Source organism: Furipterus horrens, unplaced genomic scaffold (assembly GCF_987537825.1).
Source record: "Furipterus horrens unplaced genomic scaffold, mFurHor1.1.pri manual_scaffold_1, whole genome shotgun sequence".
NCBI classification, from domain to species: Eukaryota; Metazoa; Chordata; class Mammalia; order Chiroptera; family Furipteridae; genus Furipterus; species Furipterus horrens.
In genome coordinates this window covers 22,851,262-22,871,876 of record NW_028327171.1, presented here as the reverse complement: position 1 = coordinate 22,871,876, position 20,615 = coordinate 22,851,262, and the positions used below count along the sequence as shown (strand labels likewise).

The window sequence follows — 20,615 nt, the reverse complement described above, 5'->3', positions numbered from 1 at the left end:
TCCTGAAGAAAGTTGTAACTGCAGTTCGGTTAGGCATTAAATCTTGTTTGCTGATATGGGGCTTAGCACAAGTGACTCCATTTTGGACTTGTTGTTTCTTAACATGTGAATGTTTCTGAATGGCTGTCACAAATCTAGGCTGGAAATATTTTGAATTGAATCATGAGTGTCTCGCTCTTCCCAAAAGCAGCCAGAGGTGACCTCTGAAAATGGTTGGCTACTCACTTGACATAGAAAACCCCACAAAATCATGCCAATCAAGAGGTTCAAATCTTTGTGTTCACTTTGGGAACACTCCTGAAGCTGCACAGGCCATCAAGGGTATGCCTATCTGAAAAGTTGCCAAGTATCTGGAGAATGTCCCTTTCCAGAAGCAAGTCTGTTGTTACAGTGGTGGAGTTGGCAGGTCAGTCTGGACACAGAGTCAGTGGCGCAAAAAGAGTGCTGAATTTTTGCTGCGCGTGTTTACAAGTGCAGCGAGTAATGCTGAACTTAAGGGTTTACATGTAGATTCTCTGGTCATTGAGCAGGTGAACAAAGCTCCCAAGACATGGCACAGAACTTACAGAGCTCATGGGCAGATTAACCCACATGTGAGCTCTCCCTGCCACAGTGAGACAATCCTGCTGAAAAAGAGCAGGTTGTTCCTCACCCAGACAAGGAGGCTGCACAGAAGAAAAAGATATCCCAGAAGAAACTGAAGAAACAAGAACCTGTGGCCTGGGAGTAAATTCAGAGTAAAACAAATACTAATAAAAGTTTAAAAAAAAGAATTATGAATATCTCTTACTATCTAGGGATAAAAATAAGAATAGTTCTCTTATCAAAGAAATATTTATATAGTATATATTTTCAAAAAGTGCCTCATATGTCCTTTTACTTTGCCTTACTAATTAATTTAGTTTAATTAAATAAACTTCTTTTTAATTGAGCCTCCCCTTTATGGCCAGAGGCCTAGTCAGTGGAATGAGGACAGAAATTGGACTGCTAGTTTGTAAAGGAAAGTAGGCTGGAATGGGATCCTGGAGACTCGTTTTGTTTCCAGTTTTACTAACTCGTGTCGCCTTTGTCACCTAGGAGACCCTTAATTTCCCCTTCTCCAAAATGAAGGTTTTGCCAGATTCCAAAGTCCCCTTCTAGCAGCAACGTGGATGGGTGTGTGGTCAAGGGGAGGGTCCTGCAGGTCTGGGTGTGGGAATGTGGGAAGGAATGGCTGAAGATGGGGTTGAAGAGGAAGCAAGATTCCCTTTTAATGATAAACTTTGTAGTTAGCTCTGCACGGGCAAAAAGCTACATTTTCCTTTAGGAAGGGAGGGAGGGTGTGTGTGTGTGTGTGAGTGTGTGTGTGTGTGTGTGTGTGTGTGTGTGTGTGTGTGTGTAGGATGCTCATGAGTTCTTCCTTACCATGGAGGGGCCAATAGCTGGGACTGACAAGCATGCTTTCCAGTCAAGTGTCATTATATATTTATACCCCTTCACTGGAATTCCATCTCATTGGACAAAGAAGAATGCCAGATTCTGCCTGGTAGATGTGAAAAGAGAGTGGAATTACGCAGAAGTGAATTATGGTTCTAATAAATTAGGCTACTTTATTAGCAAGTTCTGACTTATGCAGCCTGCCTGCTTTTAGGGGATTAAGGGTATTACCAGATTTTATATTAGAGTGTCACTTCTTTACTGAGCCAAAGCCTAGCTTTTCCAGCCAATGACTATGTAAATATACTCTTCTAGGACCAGGAAGTATCAGTGCACATAAATTCCTATTAATGCAATTATAATCAAGATTTTGTGAGCATTAAGATAAAAAATACTATCTCTTAGAGAGGAACATTGCATGGAAAAAATTTCAAAGACAAGTTGAGAAAAAGGATTAAAAAGAGGGAGGTAGGCTTTAAGGGAGAAAATATACTTGAGTCATTTAAATGTGATAGATTATAATAGAACTAATTCTGGAAAGAGCCTTGTGCAGTAGATTTCGCTTTAGCTCCACCCTCTAGTGATGGCCATCAGGCAGAAAGCTTTGAGGGCAGGTATCTTTTCAGGTACATCTTGCAAACATACCAAGGTTTAGCAAGGCGTGGCCCCTTGCAGGGACTGCCATCCAGCTGGGTTGCTTTGGGTGAGTTGTTCCTTTGGGACTAAGTTTCCATGTCAGTAAAATGCTGTGATTTAGGACAAATGACCTCTAAACTCCCAAGTGCTAAAATTTTAAGAACACTTGTCTCTCTACCTCTGCTCCTCACCCCACTCTTAAACAGAGACTAATTGAAGAATCTGCTGTGAATTAACTGGCCAATTGGATTTATGCATTTTTCCTCTTCCCTTGAGTGAGATAAACCAGAGGCAGCCCTTACAAAGGAAATAACCTTAAGTGTGAGCTGGTATGCAGCAAAGTTACTCCATGACATTTTGGGAGCATGTGCTCTTCCTCCATTTCTTGGGGATGTAGAACATTCTCAACAAAAGCCTCAGTGAAATGCTATTTATATTTTCAAATTTAAAGTTCATTTCTTTTGTACTGGTCTTGCTCCGTGATGGGCATTCCATTTAGAGCTGGTTTAGTGAACATTCTCAACTTAGTGTAGCATACATATGAAGTTGTTTATTTTTCTCCAATTAATTCTTTTAAAAGTATGCTTTGCCACATCTTGGGCAGACTCTTATTACTTTTTGGCTACTTTTGGTTGTCGAAGGTCTCATCCAGTTTAAAATGTTAACTCTCAAACTCATTCAGATCCCATCTCCTCCCTTACCCCAACACAGGTGCCTGATCTGGATGTTGGGGGTTAAGGGTAGTTCATCTGTCTCTGCTACTGTTCTTCCCCTTGAAGGGAAATTCAGGTACTGTCTCCTTAAATTTTGGTTCAGAGGTGAGAGACGAGATGGGGGAAGCAAAGGTCTCCAACTCACCCTGGTGTGTCAGTGGCAGTGAGGTGATCAACAGTCCCTCTGGCTCCATCTTCTGCAGATGTTTAGTTTTACATTGGCCTCCTCTGTCCCTAGAGCTCTTCAGGGAGGACCCACCTCTCTCTCTCTTCAGAGCCCACCTCTCTCTCTTCAGCCGCGCCATTGTCCATTCCTAATTCCGTCTGGCAGAGGCATGGCTCCCTTTGCCCTGAGGATACTTCAGCAACTGTCTGGCCCCTGCCCTTTCTCTTATCTCTGTGTTTCTGCTCCTTGAGTCGTGCAGACTGCTGTGGGCTGTGGAGGATGGGATGGAGCACAAAGTTGTCCTCTTTCTCTTGCCAAATCTATTAACTACAGTCTCATTTCTCACTGTGATGGGGGTTGCTCCCGTAAACATCTGCCATAGGAAATCTCTGAATCATTTTTTTGTAGTGCTTCCCGCTGCTTGTCTCTGGGGTGAGGCCATCTCTGCCAATCCAGGCACCTCGTTGTATGTACACATAATAGGGGCTCAGGTAATGCAATTTTGAATGGATGAAATTCCACCACTCCTTACCCCTGGCCATTCTCCTTGACCCTTGTAGAGCCACTGCAGGCTGGTCCTTGTCCATTAACATTTTGGCTTGGTTGACTTCATTTCCCCAAAGGTACTGATGTGGGTGTTCTTTATTGTGCTTGCTTCTTGCAAGGTTGTGTAGCTGGATTGATCAGAACCAAGCGACATGGTAGATTTATAAAAATCCATGTTGAGATATCTCAGCCTCTTTTCCCCATTGGGAATCTAATTTGGTGGGGAGATTTTGCTGGGTATGTCATGCTTTCTATATTGAGGTTATTCAGACTCTGTATGATGCATAAGAAAATAGCAGATTGAAGATCTGGATACCGGGAAGCCCAGGTGTATGAGAAGTAATAATGTTCAGTCTTTGAAGCTTTAGCCTGAGTTGTCTGAAATGAGCCTTTTGCATTCAGGGAGATTCGTGGCTGGCCTTTGCCATTGACTCTCAAATTCTTTCTCTTAAACCTATGGCCATTGGGAGTCCAGCCAAGCAGAAAGGTCCTTAATGATTTTATTCCTTTATGCTGGAAAATACCAATTTTATAATTACTAAGTTAGAAAAATGTCTAATACACAGTCAACTTTTCAGATTTGCAGACTTCTCACATTTTAAGCGGTTACTTGTGACAATTATTTCTCATTAGATCTGTTTACAAATTTAAGCCTTTGTTCTTTAAGCTGAATTTCTATAATTATAATTAATTTACCTCTTCGCCCTCACTTCCCCAATTGTGTTTTCCTAGCCTCTGCCTAAATTATACACAGATTGATGGGTGAGTGAAATTCCATGAGTAGATTTAGGGTTCTTCCAGGACAACATAATTATTTAATTTAGTTATATAAAAGATTCAGATTTCTTTCTTGGACCACAGTAATAATTATTAGTGATTACATTTGTAATAATAATAATGAGAATAAAAAAGAAAACCCTCCTGTCTCTCATCTATCAAAACAAAGAAAGTTCTTGTTAGTCCGTTTATATTGTGTAAATGAAAATTCATCCCGGTAGACCTGTGATAGTTTATACTATATTTTCTTAGGGCTCATTCTTTTAGCAAGTATGTTTGGGGTTATTACAAAGCCCAATTGTTGTTTCAAAGGGATATTAAAATTTTTAATTTAAAGCCTATAGGCTGGTGTGTGTTTCACCCACACCCACAGTTTTAACTCCCGCTTATATGCTGATAACTCTCAACAGTGTGTCCTTGCCTTAGATAACCCCTCTGTGCTCCATACACAGATTTCCATCCTCTTACCTGATGGCTCCACTGATGCCTTCCAGCTCTTTAGACTCACCTTGTCTGGAGCAGAACTCCCACTTCCCCACTGGTAGCTGGCTGGTTCGCCAGCCCTATTGCACCTTTCTCTCCTTCTTTGCACCCCAGCTACATCAACCTTTATGTTTTCGGTCCACAAATCTTACTCTTTCTTCACTCAGCCAGCTTTTCACTCATGCTTCAGATCTGAGTAAAGATCCCTTCTGCAGAGAAGCCTTTTCCAATTTCCCTGTGTTATGCTCTCCTATCTCCGGGCATTGCTGCCTTATTGCATTATTGCTATTAATTTTGTGATAACAATTTAATTTTTATCCCCCCACCCCCAACCTTCAAAGTTACAGGAGACAAAGACTACTGTGACTCCTATCTCCAGTACAAAGTAGAGTGCATCACATACAATAGGTGCTCAATAAAATATGACTGAATGACTTTACTCATTTAATAGGGGAGATAAGAACCACTTCCTGTTTCATTATTTTGGTACTCTGTTAAGGTTGGCTTTGAATCTTTGTGCTGTGGAATGCATCATTTCTCTGGCTGCAAGCCCTTTCCTTTCCTTGAACAAAAGAATACCCGTAAACCACTCTTTCCTGAGACTGAGAAGGAAAAGGCCACTTCTGCTGAGAATCCTAGTGTGCTTTAGAAAAGATTATTACAACTGTATAATGCCTTCAAATGGAAAAGGACAAACCCATTTCTTTAACAGAATTTTTAGACTTTTTAAATTCATTTAATACTTTCCAGAATTTTCATGTTGGTTATCTGTGTGTTTATTTTGTTCAACTCTGAAAATGGAGGTTTTGCTAAAAACGTACCACTATTAGTAAAGCTGTTTAATTGCAGTATGTTGCATACTATTAATATTCTCTGCTGCTTGTGTCTGAAAATCTCGTCATGGAAGTGTTGTCTAGGGATTAATATTTACCCCAGAGAGCATAAAATGAACCTGCAAACACAAAAGCACCAATTTTCTCAGTAAGAGAGGAGGAACAGAGGCCTGGGGATACATGAGGAGAATAATCAAACAGGATAGGCTTCTTTAAAAGTTATAAAAATGCACTTTTCAGATTTATAGACAAGGAAAATGATCAACGTCTAGACCTTTTGTAGAAGAATCTCAGGCAATATGAGAGTACAGTGCTGACTTCTGGGTAGCAGAGTTACCCAGAAAAAAAACACCAACTTGGTAGGATAAAGGTAGAACCTGTGAAGATGCTTTTAATTCTGTTTTGTTTTCCTGTATTCATCTTTTGATCAGAATATACAACATAACAGTGTTCTGAGAATTTCTTGTATTTAAATGCAGAAGATAGTGACTGCCCAGTGAAAAGGAAGGATAGTGAGCACATTTATTATTTATTGTTTTATTTTTACTCATTGCCCACTTGAAATTGGACATCAATGCATATTCACAAATAACCAGTCATTCTTTGAAATTACACCAGTGTAAGAGTTTCAAGATATTGTGCTTTTAAGCTAGCAGAAGCTTATTCTCTTCAGATGTGGAGACTGGTAATTAATTAATGCTTTAAGCCAACGGTATCCAGCCTTGGCTACACATTGGAATCACTCGAGGATATATATAGGGCTGTTGTGTGGGTCTTAGCCCAGAGGTTTAGTCCTGATTTAATTGGTCTGCAATGTAGCCAGGTCCTGCGGGAATTTTTAGAACTGCTCTGGTGATTGTGGTGGGTTGAAAACCCCAGACTTCAGGTGACAAATGCATATTTTCTCAATGGAACTATAGAATTTATGAATTTGATAATGATTATATTCGTGTGATGACAGCCCATTGTACCAATCGTGTAGGTATGGGAAGAGGGGCATCTAACAAATAGTGTGTTAGAATATAGAAGAAATAGGAAATGTAAAAGAGTCATTTATGCCTGGGATTTTATGGATGCTGGTTTTCTTTGGAAAAAAGTTTTTCACTTTATTTTTTCTGATGATAGCAACCCAAGCTCACTGTAGGAAAGTTGGAGAGTACAGAAAAAAATAAACAGAAGTCTCTAATCTCAATATATGCTTTAAGACTACACTTAACATGATTTAAAAACTAAAGCCCAGTGATTTCTCAACTCTGGTTATACATTAGAATATGCTGGAGTGCTTAAAATACAGATAGTTGGGCTCTACCCAAGCCCAGTGAAATCATATTTGGGGGCTGAGACCCAGCTGTCTTCATTCATTCATCCATTCCTTATCTCTATATCTTTATCTATATATTTATATATATTTATGTCAGGTGATTTTGATGCAGTGGGAAGTGTGAGAATCACTGGACTAAAGTTGCTGAGTGACTAAAATATTGATCTGATCCATAAACTAAATCAGGTTATTATTAGTTCACTCATTTAATACAGTATGTATTTGCTAATTTGGGCAAAACTGATAACATGAAAACCATGATGGGGCCGGTAGCACGTTCACCTTCATGTAGTTATTTTTTTCTTTTTTATCAGATTTATTTCATATTCCTTTTAATATCACTCTTTTATAGTGTTTTTAAAATGGGATTTGTCTTAACTTTACAGCCAATATATCTGTTACATGATATAATGATAGTGTATCTTTGAGCCTTAACTGACTTCACAGTGCTATCTATGGCCTCCTGCTGGTAAACAAAAATACTTTGGGAAGGTCCTTAACAGCAGGCAACAAAGAATATATTAATAGTGCTTTGTTTTGATTAATTCATATTGAGGACAACACTGTTCACAGCAGGATAATTTAAAGAATTGATACAGAAATAAATATGAAACACAGAAATTGGGAGAACAGTACTTGGAGTACATCAGATGCAACCTTGAGTGTTATTAGAATTGTCTGTTATCCACCTTGGAAAATGAAGGGGTACCTAGAGACGTAGAGAGGCATACATATTTTACTGTGGAAGGCAAACTTTGTCAGGCCCTGTAGACATCTGTTCTACCTCTGTCAGCTCTATACATGAGAAAATTGATGTGCAGCGTCCCTGTGTGAGAAGTTTCAGAGTTGTGAAGGAGAAATCTTGTCTTCTCAGGTCACCCTTGTTTTGTACGATACCTCCTTCTTTGTGCATAGGATGAAATGGGGGACACAAAGGAATTTGTCATACTTTAAAATCGAGGATTTTTCCAATATTGTAAAACAATGATATGTTACAAAAATTCGTATCTTTTAAAGCAACGGAAGGAGTGGGTTTGAAGTTTTTAAAAGAGTTTCAAGCCCTGGCCGGTGTAGCTTAGTGGACTGAGCTCTGGCTTGTGAATTAAAAGTTTGCTGGTTCGATTCCCAGTCAGGGGCACATGCTTTGGTTGCGGGCCCTGGGTTGTGGGCTAGGTCCCCGGATGGGGACATATGAGAGGCAACAGATCAATGTATCTCTTGCACATCAATGTTTTTTTCCTCCCTGTCTTCCTCCCATCCTTCTTCTCTCTCTAAAAGTAAATAAATAAAATACTTTTTTTAAAAAAAGCTTCCACACCTTTTAGAGGCCATTAGAGGATGCCATAGAGATACCGCGGTGAGTTGCCCTAGGCTGAGAAGGGGGTGCTTAGAGAAGGGGACATGGCACTGAAAGCTGGTATCTGCTGGTGTGGTGCCTGGAGCTTGTTAGAGATGCAGATTCACAGCCCCACCCAGAACGAGCCTAACTGGAACCTGCATTTTAGTAAGATCGTGCTTTGTGTAGCTGTGAAGCGTGAGCAGCTTGAGTCCTCTGAATGAGCGATTTAATCCCTATTGTCCAGGGAAGATAGATGGCATGTGGGGGAAGAGAACTGTTTTCCACCAACTGAAGCATTTAGAGGGTGGAAACTTGTGTGTGAGGGGTACAGCTAATGACAAAGAGCCCAAGTGCTATCTCAATGCTCAGATTCCATAAGGACTTCAAGTGCCAGGTAATTTCTTTGTAGAATGGGCTTAATATTTTGAATCTACTATGTCTAAAACATAGGAAGACGATGCCTGGCAGAGCAGAACTGGAGAGGACCTGGGAAGCCATCCGAATGAGGGATTAGGAACAGGACACATAGCTGGCTTTAGGACATCTGTGAAATCTTTAAAACTTGTGGGAAACGCTGTGTATATATGCATACCCATTTGTGCACTCCCTCCTGTGAACGAAGTCATTAGCTTTCATCATCATTTCAAAGTAATCTTTTACTCCTTGCCCCTTCTAAACATTATAAACCTCTGACTAAAACCACTCTCCTTTTATAGATGAGAAGGTAAGTGGTGCATATTCTTACCATCAGCTGGTGGCAAGGTTAATTCTAAAAGTCAGCATTCTACCATTCTCACTTAACTGGTCTTTATGATCTGAGCTAAGTATTATGAAATGCTAAGTGAATTTTCTGTGAGATAAATCTTGCAAATCTCTGCATTTTTGATTATTGCAAATGGTTAGATCTTTATAGCATTGGGTAATTGTGAGATAAAAGGAATTTTACAGGAAAGGGTGTCGAAGCCTTTGTGTATCGGCCAGGCGAGTATGAACGTATTCATTGCAGAGGAGCTGGAGGGGTGCGGGTCTTGGACATTGGCCCTGATTGTCCTGTTACTGTGGGCAGCAGGGCTTCCCTACCTTTGGCATCCAATTTACTTTTTTGGTGTGTTCAAAGCTAATAAATGACTGTTAACTCCCTGTGGGGAGCCAGGTGCTGAACTTTGCAAATAGAGTGGTATAATCCATGTAGCATTTAGATCAAGTAGTAATTTTACTATCTGGTAAAGTGTTGACTCCATGAATCCAAAGGACATTTAGAACATTTGTCGTTTTTAGGGAATTAAGCTTGTAAAGCTGCTGCCCTGTAAAACCACAGATGAATGGCCTTTGGCTGTAGAAGCTAAGTCTTTAGAGTGTTCCTTCTTTGCATCTACTTGAAAATATCAGAGTATCCAGATCCTTGAGAATTGTGTCACTCAGTGTCAGGAGGATGGTTGTTTTTCAAGGACAAACACTTTTAGTCTCATTAACTAAACTTGCAGCCTGTGTTTGAGACCATCTTCAGAGATATCTGCCTGTTTGATCTCCCGAGAACCCATCTGGGAAATAATATTCTCATATACCTCTTATTTTGATTTTTAATTATATTTTTGATCCCCTATCCCTTGCCACTTCTCCTAAATTATAAAAATCAGTGCATAGATTTAATATGTGATCACCGTAGGTACCATGTTTCTGATACTACTAATATAAAAATTTCTCTTGGCTAGATAACAAGTTCAGCATAAATCATAGTACTAAATTATTTCTAAATTGGATTAATTTATATAACATGATAAAATGTTATTGGTTTCCTATTTTATCATCCTTAGTATTCATGAAGGATCAATTCTTTCCTCTTTTCTCCAAGGTCTTTAACAAAATTAGCCTTTGTAACCGTTTTTGTGCTAGTTACTGTGAATGAGGAGAACTAATGGAGCAGAAAATTAAAATACTCTTGATGTTTTAATTTTAATACTAACTATTAATCTACACTTCAAAGTTATTTCCTCATTGATAAATTTATTGCTTTAAAAAGTGTTCCTATCTTTTATAGTGTTTTTTTCCCTAAGTAAAGAGCTTTGTTGGATTTTTAAAATTCTTGCTTTTTGTATGACTTGTCAAAGAATAAGGATTTTGGCCGCTAAAATTAACTTGATTATTGGCAGAAGACTTAGTTATATGTGCTCTCAAACATTTCATTGCCTATGTAGGCAGGTTCTTTTTCTTTCTTTTCTTTTTAAGAAACATAGGGCATCTCAAACAGGTTTTCACCTTTAAGAGACTATGCCTTTGCTATGAGGATGTTAGAGAGTGGTTATGCTATAATATTTGTGCTTATTTTTGAAGTAAGAAGCTCCAGAGTTTTTATGTAGAATTTTTATGGCTGGAAAAGACTTCAAAAAATTATTTAATGCAGTCAGTTTGTGGATCCCTTCTAAAAGGAAAGCTCTAGGGAACAGGCAACATGCCTAGCACATGGGAGATGCCCAGTAAGTTTTTGGTGAATGAATCAGTAACCTTCCATATTCTATCATTGAGGACCCTGAGGCTTGGGAAGGATAAATGGTGGGTCTAACTGAACTGTTAGTAAGTGGTGAGAACCGAGGTCCTGAACAGCAGGGTGTGGTACTTACCCATGTTCACAAGATGCCTTGGTCTTATTCTAAACAGAGGCAGCTCACTGACTCCTAGACCCTGATATAACTATCAATCATTTGTCCCTGCCCCAGATCTTTATTCCCCAGACTAGTTTGAGCATGGAATGTTGCTCCCTTTCTCCTTCTTGCCTTAAATATTTGTTGATTTAGTTTCTATACTGGGGGTTCAGCAGTTAACATTAACAAAGGAGAAATAGCCCCTGTCTGTATAGAGCTTATGACCTTGCCTCCCTTTGCTGTTACCTATTCCTCCCTCTCTCCCCCCATGCTCCTATGGGACCTTTATGTTGTGTTAGTTTTTCCTTTAGGAATACGTTTACCCTTACAGAAAAGCTGCAAGAATAAGAATATAACAAAGAACCTCCCTAAATCCTTTACCTAGATTTATTTACTGGTAGCCTTTACCCTATTTGATTATCATTGTATACACACACACACACACACAATTATTTTTTGTAATAATTTGCATATCTCATGGTCCTTTGTCCCTCCATACTCCAGTGTGTATTTCCTAAGAAGAAGAATGTCCCCTTATAGAACCATAGCACAGTTATCAACCTAAGGAAATTTAACATTGATGGAGACCCTCATTATTTGTTTAAGATCCTTTATTTTTGAAAGATTCCCCCTACCCCCCCCCCCCCCCAATTGATATCTACAGGGAAACAGATGTGGGAGAAAATAACAAAGATAGAGAGAAGATTAGGGCTTCATAAAACCAACCAAGTTCTTAAGAATAGGGCGGGCTTCATGGGTGTGACCTGTGAAAGTCTTAGAAGGGTCCTGTGCTTGGTTTAATGCTCTGATGTTGCTATCTTGAAATTCTTTATTTTTTGAAAAAGAAAAAGCCCCATCTTTTTATTTTTCACTGGACCCAGAGATTATGTAGCTGGTTGTGCGTAGAGTACCTAGGTACTGGGCTGGGAACTTCTAATCTTTATCGTAGGTACTATTGTAGATGGGGGAAACCGAGGCTTAGAGGGATTTGAAATAACTTGGCTCAGGTTGCCGAACTATGTGGTGGAACCAAGATTTGAAGTTTGATTCCATAGCTGATATCTGTCATGTTGCTTCTAATTACTCTATGCCCCCAACTCTCTGCCACTGCACTTAATTATTTCTAGACTTGGAATTGAACTGTCCTTTTTTCTTTTTCTCCTAAGGAATTTTAACTTCTTTTGGTACCACTGGGTCTCTCTCTTATCCTCAATTCCTAAAGTATTAACTAAAACACCATTTGGGAAACTAATAAATTGGTAACTTTCAACTCAAGGGAACTGCCCACGGGTAGTTTCCATCTTGAGCTTCTCCCTGGTGATAGAGAAAACGCTGCCTGTGGTCAGCCTCTCAGGTACCTGTACCTTGTATCACAATTCCAGCAACTAGTTTTTTTCATGCTCCCTGCTTTTGGAGTCTGTGTCATCCTTCGGGGGTCCTGTGTTATTCCCAGTGTCTTCCTGGGAATTGGAGAACTATCCGGAATCCAGGTTTCTGTGTTGGGTGGGTCTTCTTGCCCTCAGACCTTCTTGGCGCTTACAGCTGTCCTGCCGTATTGCCGGGGATTCATCGGGGAACAAGACAGTCACCCGTCCCGTCTCGGGCTTACATTATGGTCGCCCCTGTTGCTTTGTTCCATCTACCTGTTAAGAAGTCTTCTAGACACAGCAAACATTGGTACATCAGGATTGTTGGCTTGGGAAAAATAATATAAGGAGGAAGGTTAAAGTAGTGAAGTTATTTGAGTTGGAGAAGAGACACTGCAAAAATATTAATGTGTGTAAAAAACACATGACTGAAGTTGTGGAGAATAGTCATTTTCTGTTTCATCAAGGAAGCAACAAAAGAGTCAATTTTTCATTGAGGTTAAGAATTTATACTGTTGTGATATTAGTCATTTAAGGTCATCATTTCCCTAATGGTCATGTTTTGTTACTAAATTGTCCTCCCCAGACATTGTGGGATTAGATTTTCAGAGGCGTACATCTCCCTTCCTGTCCTTCACGGGGGCTGTGGCCATCCAGCTCTCCCAGAGAGACCTGCTTCCTGTCCTCAGGAGAGTCCCTGGTCAGCTATGCCAGCGCTGCAGGCCTGATGTTGATGATGTTGGCTGAGGCTGGGCTCACTGCTCGCTGCTGCAGGAGCTTTGCAGTTTGGTCCCTCCTTTCCCAGGCGTTGGCTTTAGCTGGCCTGCAAGAGGCCTTCCAGAGGCATGGCTGCTATCTCTTTGGCCCGAGCTTTTGTGGCTATTGACTTTGGATTCAGGGGATCAGAACTGCTCTCAACTCTCTTTATAGCTTTGTTTAGGGGAGAGGTTGTTTAATAATCTAGAATCTCTTCTCCCTTTGCTAACTCCTTTTTCCTTATGGTTAACTTTGTGTTTGCATTTCTTATGGGATCAGTGTGTATGACTAATGTTCTGGCAGTCAGTACTGCCAGAAAAGGAGTTGGCATTATGGCGACTGCATGCGCCTCCCATTTGAATACACACATTGTAATCCCTATTTGACTGACTGTAAGCCATGCCATGCCTGGGTAGATATCATTTACCTTCCATCAGACTCAGAGATATCAGATTTAGGCATGGGAAAATGCTCTCTATTAAAATATCAGATACACACAAGCATGATGCTTATATAAGGCAACAGTCTTTTAGTTGGGGCGTTGGGGAGGAGAAGCCCTTAGGGGTCATTCTGGATTTTTCTACTCTGGCTATTCCTCCTCCTAAGGGAGGAAGAAGTGAGGGGGCTTCTCTGTTCAAGGGTGCAGATGCCTTTTGAGTGCTATGGGGGAGGGGATTCGAATATGTCACTATAGAAGATTTGAGAATTTAATTAAGGCTTCAGTCCCCAGAGTAGACATTTGTTTTAATATATGTCACTGTCAACAACCATTAGAGATTCCCATGTGCCTCCCTATCCTTGGTTAATTCCCCTCTGTTATGTTATAATTAACACTAATCAGATCTGACGGTAGGTGTGCAAACAATGGGTGCTGATTTATAATGTCTGGGTAACTTTATTCATATCTGGGTATGAGTTCATGAAACCCAGCTGTCAATTGAATTTCCCATTTCCCAGGTCTCTGCCAAAAGCGGTTCAGATGCTGTTGGTACGTGTTCACAGGCTGCAGGCTCCTGGGTTTCTCACAGGACCTGTGAATGAGCCCTTCCTTGCCTGCGAGGTCTTGGGGACTCATGTGGGTAGCTCAAGTTGAAATCGAGCCCTGAGCCTACCAAGGATTTTACTTTGAATTATGTTGATATCTTCATCAACTGCCAGTGATGTGCTTATAGATATTCAGGCTAACCTACAAAATCTCAAGTGATATGACTGATAAATAGTCAAGTTCTTCCAAAAAATAATGAGAAAACTTTTATTTTAAAGCCAAGATCTTGAAGGGGAGATGAATAAATCATCAAGGAGGCATCATTTCAAAGAGGCAGTTGGGCTAAAGGGTGGCTCATCTCTGTTTTGGGAACATAGCAAAATTTAGTATGGGTAATATTCAGTTTGTGTTGGGGATTTAGATGCTTAAAAATGTGTGGTAATTACTGTCCACTGATGTGTGTCAGATTTTTAGTGTAGGGCAAGTCCAAACTGACTTATTTGACCAGATTGTGTGATCTAACTATAGAGCATGTTCTGTATCATTACAATATATAGTTATAGATCTCCAATGATGAAAAAATAGCTATGGTAAACCTGCTGTCTAACTAAAATCCTGTTTCTGCCATTCTCAGCATTACTTGAATTGTTGGGCATTGGATAGAAATGTATATCCCTGTATGTCTTTCTCTGTGTTCAGCTCACATTTTTGGAGTATGCTTGGTTATACTTTATTGTCTAGCTGGGCAAAAATATGTTAAGCATGCATGCATGGCATGGGAAAAGAACACTGTGTTTGGGTGCAAAACCCAATTTCAGGTAATTTTTTCCCTCATAAATTAGCTTTGTGACCTTGGACAAGTCATGGAGAGTCACTGAGGCTCAGCTTCCTCCCCTGTGAAAGCAGGATGCTTATAGTGCCTCTGCCCACTTCATATAGTTGTAATGAGGTACCTGTCCCTGAAAGGACTAAGGGGAATAATATAAGGCACCATGCAGGAATTGCAAGTTATCATTATTACTGCTATTGAGCATGTAGGTTTTAATACATTGCATATACCTTGGTTTGTGGAGCACTTTAACTTTTCCTTTGAAAATTAACTAATGGTAGTGTTTTATTTTGTTCTTTAGATGTCAGTGCAGAAGTTTTAGCAATTTTCTTAGTCCTGACATGGGTTTCTGAACTTTGTGTAATAGTGATTTCCTTAAATGCATTGGTGATGAATACGCCATAAGCTTATACTCTGCTGGTCTTGTCTGAATTCATGTATGATCCCTACTCTTCCCAGTCCACTTAACTCCGCATCTGCAGTGACTGCAGTAGCTTTAATCTAGTGAGTTCTGTTACTATCCCATACATTATTAATAGACACTCAGAAGCTAAAGTCTCCAAACCTTCAGTTAGCTACTTTGTCCTCATAATTGGCACAGTCCAAGTAATGGGAATGGTGCTGTCTCTGCCTCTGAGTCACATATTGCTCAGGACACTTAGCTGAGTACAGATGGCCCTGAGTGGTCAGAGCATTTTGATGAACTTGTGCCCAGTGTCTGAAGAATGACCTGGAACAGCTTGGGGCTCAGTAGGGCACTCAGACAGGTACCCAGCCTCAGTGGTGGGTACCCTCTGTTGTATGGATGCAAATGAGCTTGCTTCCTGGGAATATCTCCCTGGGCATTCCCTTGGGAGTTTGCTTACACCTAGCTCTTTGGGTTTGTAGGTACATGTAGGATTCTTGTTGGGCTTTTATGTGTTTGTGTATTTACATTAGTGATTTTGCTACAGGACTTATACTGAGGATTTGGGATTTCCCATGTAGTTGAGTGCATGGTGGAATTTCCTAACAGGAATTAAACTCTAGTAGCTTTATTTATTGTTCTGTGAGGTTTGAGTTGAGAAAACATACTGCAGGCTGGAACATGTTCAAGATCTCTATAGTACCTTATCTGGTGAAGGGCCGTGGTCCCGGAGCTGGACGGTGGGGATTCAAAGCCCAGGTCATCACTCAGGTGCTGTGCCAGCTCAGGGAACCTGCTTAACTTCTCTCTGCCTCAGTTTCCACATCTAAAACTTGTAAAGCATTTTATTCCCTCAAGGGGCATGTACAATGCTAGGAACAGTGTCTGGGACATAAGAAATGCACCATAAGTGTTAATAATCCCCAAAGTTAGTTCTCCGTCAGTATACCAATGTGAAGGGATTAACTTCATTCTAACAGAGTGTTACTGAATGGACTAATTAAAAACAAAGTTATTTTCTTTCTGAATAAAAAAATAAATGCTGGTTCTAAAAAGTGAAAATATAGTTACATTTAAAGAGAAAATAAAAGCACCTAGAAATACCTATTGTTAACCTTTTTCACATACTTTTGTATGCCTTTTGTCTATGTTTGTATACACATTATTAAAATCATATTGTATATATTTGGTTTGTATCTTTTTTTTTTTTCAAACAGTATGTTAAACAATCACCAGATAATTGCAATGTCTTAAAAACCTTGTTAAACTTCCAGTCAAGATGGTGGAGTAGGCAGACATGGCTTGCCTCTTCTTACAACCACATCAAAATTATAACTATAGGACTTCCGGTGGCTCCTCCTGCGGGACTTAGCTGTTGGCGTTGTGGCTGCAGTGAAAGAGTTTGGTGTGATGGATCACACCATTTTACTGGTACAGCCTACAAAGAGGGCAGAAGGCAGAACTCACGCTGACTATGAATCATTGAATGAATGCATGGAAGGCATTTGTAAAATGTATGAATAACATCTGAAAAGAATGAATCCCAATAGCTCCTCTATCACATACAATATAAGCCAATTGTTTGATTTTATTGATGATCTGGCAGACCTCAGTTGTCTTGTTTACTGAGCTGATACCCAGACATACCAGCCTTATAACAAATCGGATTAAAGAGAAGATCGATGTGCTCCTTCATCAGCAGGCCTGGCAGGCCCAACAGCCTGGGAATTAGTTGTGCTGGAAGCATTAGGGGCTTGAGGGTGGGCTTGGAACACAGGTGTAAAGCGATCTGGAGTGGCAGTTTTGTATTATAGTAAGCCTGTTCCCATTTTGGTACCCTCTAGTCAGGATCGAATGTGGTAGATGAAATGTGGCCATCTTGTTCAGTCTGAAACTTCCATCACCCCCCTTTTTTCTTTGTCTTTTTTACTTAAACATTGTTATGATTTTGAAGGAAGTGTTTCTTTGTCAGTTAATGTTCATATCTGCTTTATAACATTCACTGTACTAATCCTTCTTCAAGTTGGGGTGGGGGAAGTGACACAGTTGGTTATGTCCTAAGATAGAGTCCTGGTGCAAAATAAATAAATATTCTTTAGTTAAAAATAATTCCAACTATAATATAGGACAAGCATCACTCAGAACTGTCAGAAATTGAGTTGAATGAAAGTCTGACAACTACAGAATTCAAGAAACCACATCCACCCAGACTGGTAGTGGGGTGCAGCCATGGAACGGCTGGTCCCTCACCCACATGTGGTGGATAAAAATTCAGGAGGGGTATCTCAGGAGTGAGGAGTCCCAGCCCCACACCAGGACACCCAGCCCAGGATTCCAGTGTCAGGAAAGTAAGTCCCCACAACTTCTGGCTGCAAAATCCAGCAGGGATTGAGTCAGTGGAAGAAACTGCTGGGGCCCCAAGCAGTTTGTCTTAAAGAACCCACACACTGACTTACTCAGACTCACTCCCTCTGACCTCCAGCACTGGGGTAGTAGCATGAAAGGCACCAGTGGCATACTGGGAGAAACTGAAGCAGCTGGCATCAAGGCGAGCAGAGGCCATTGTCTCTTTTCTAAACCCTCCACAAACAAAGCCACAGAGCCAGCAAGCTGGTGCCATATCTGAGACTCTATCAACCTGGCTAATACTGTGTGACCAGTCTTGGAGATCCCCAGAGACTCTAATGCATCTAGCTTACAGGCCCACCCACATTGTTTTTTCATATGAATGGCTGGTCTTGACACATACTGCACAAAAACAAATAAACAACCCCCCCCAAAAACCCCAAAACAAACAAACAAACCCCAACAACTTCCTAAATCCTTTTAAACAAGCTATAACTGGCCTCAGTGAGCCACAGACCTGGCATTAGCAGCAGCCAGCCTAGACTCACAGCTTGGCTTTGCCTGGGAATCTCCAAGACCAATATAAGTAGCAGCCATCTCTGATTGCTTTTAGCTGAGGCAGGGTGGCCCCAGGCAAAACACAGGTGGGACTGACCTTGGCCTGCACCACCTAAGAAACCTCAGGGCCAGTGCACCCAGTGGATAGCTACAGACCACATTGGGGCACCAGCACCCTGCCCCTACACAGCTGATCATCCACAGAGGACGGAGGTTGGTGGTAAAAGGTCACAGCCAGTCCTTGCCGCTGACTGGCCTGGGTAAATCCCTCTCATTGATCTGCCAACAGCAACCAAGACACAACAGTAAGAGAAGGGTGTACTCAGCCCACACAGAGGGATCACTTTGAATACCCAGGTTGGGTGATAGGGGAGGCTGTGCCACTGGACCCTATAGGACACCTACTACATTAGGCCACACTACCAAGATACGGAGTCAAAGCAGCTCTATTGATTACATAGAAACAAACACAGGGAGGCTGCCAAAATAAGGAGACAAAGAAACATGGCCCAAATGAAAATACAGATCAAAACTCCAGAAAAAGAGCTAAACAAAATGGAGATAAGCAGTCTATCAGATGCAGAATTCAAAACACTGGTTATAAGGATGCTCGAGGAACTTAGAACCTCAAGAGCATAAAAAAGATTCAGTCAAAAATGAAGGATACACTATTGAAATAAAGAACAGTTTACAGGGAAACAACGGTAGAGTGGACGAAGTCAAGAATCAAATCAATAATGTGGAACATCAGTAAGCAAAAAACAATCAATCAGAACAACAAGAAGAAAAAAGAATCCAAAAAAATGAGGATAGGGTAAGCAGCCTCCAGGACAACTGCAAGAGGTCTAAGATTCTCATCATAGGGGTGTCAGAAGAAGAAGAGAAGCAGCAAAATATTGGAAATCTATTTGAAAAAATAGTGAAAGAAAAATTCCCTAGTTTGATGAAAGAAATAGACATACAAGTCCAGGAATCACAGAGAGTCCCAAGCAAGATGAATGCAAAGAGGCCCACTCCAAGACACATCATAATTAAAATGTCAGTGATTAAAGATAAAGAGAGAATCTTAAAAGCATCAAGAGAAAAGCAGTTAGTTACCTACAGGGGAGTTCTCATAAGACGGTCAGCTGATTTCTCAAAAGAATCTTTGCAGGCCAGAAGGAATTGGCAAGAAATTTTCAAAGTCATGAAAAGCAGGGACCTAGAGCCAGGGTTGCTCTACCCAGAAAAGGTATCATTTAGAATTGAAGGGCATATAAAGAGATTCCCAGATAAGAAAAAAACTAAAGAAGTTCATCATTATTAAACCATTTTTATATGAAATGTTAAAGGGACTTATTTAAGAAAAAGAAGATATAAACTATGAGCAATAAAATGGCAATACCAGTCTATCAAAAGTTGAATCTAAAAAACAAACTAGCAAACAAGAAGAACAAGGACAGAAGCATGGATATGGAGAGTGTTCTGGTGGATGCCAGGTGGGAGGGGGTGTAGGAGAGAATGGGTGAAGAGGTGAGGGGATTAAGAAGTACAAATAGGTAGTTAGTCATGGGGTGTAAAGTACATATAGGAAATGGAGTAGCCAAAGACCTTATATATGTATGATCCATGGACATGAACAGTGGTGTGGGGATTGCCTGAGGGCATGGGGGCTGCTGAGTGGAGGGGCGCAAAGGGAGAAAAATCAGAACAACTGTAAAAGCATAATCAATAAAATATAATTTAAAAAACCTTGTTAATGGCTAGTGTTCCAAAGTATGAATGTATATTTTATTTATGCATTTTGTGTTGATAGGCATCTATATTATTGGCAGGTATTAATTGTTATAACTAATAACTAAGGAAACATTTTTGTACACATTTTTATATTTCTGATGATCACTTTATGAGCGCTATCTAGCGGTAATGATTATTGACTAAAATAAGTGTAAACCTTTTTACAAATCATGCTGCATCTTCCTGATGATTTTTTAAAGTTCGTTACAATTTATGCTCTCAGTTGTAACTTACCAGTCCATGTGACAGTCCCTGTAGAATCTACACCTCACCCAGTTCCTAGGTGCTTTGAGCCTAGGGCCAGAGTTCAGGGTCATTGGGCACCACCAAGAGGCCCTTTCACTGTGCAGCCACTGTTGCTCTTTACTCGCTCGGTACTGCTATGCATTTTAGGAAGAGAGCGAAGCATAGTTTAAAAATTCTGAGGGTAAATAAGGCTCCTGGCTTTACAGACTGTTTTTCTTCCTAAGCATTTTTGTGTTTCTATGCCAGAGGCACTCACAGTTTCTGGCATTGTGTGGGAATAGTTTCTAACTGGGAAAAAGGAGGAATTCTGAAGTTAGGCCTGAAGTCGTGAGGATGGTTGCCATGACCCGAAGCATGCAGTTGGTGAGAAGGGCCTGGACCCAGCGGTGGCTTGGCTTTGCCCCTGGTTCTAGTACAGCTGTGTGATCTTGGACAACTTGTCCAACTTCAGTCTGTTTCCCTCCCTTTAAAATATGG

The 20,615-nt window shown here is 40.6% G+C and overlaps 1 protein-coding gene and 1 pseudogene across 1 annotated transcript in view; both read left to right on the top strand.

The window, feature by feature from the left end:
• PLCH1 (phospholipase C eta 1) overlaps positions 1-20,615 on the top strand; it is a 178,493-nt gene that overhangs the window by 25,208 nt on the left and 132,670 nt on the right. The window lies entirely within an intron of this gene.
• On the top strand, positions 16,623-16,944 carry LOC150020757 (enhancer of rudimentary homolog pseudogene; annotated as a pseudogene).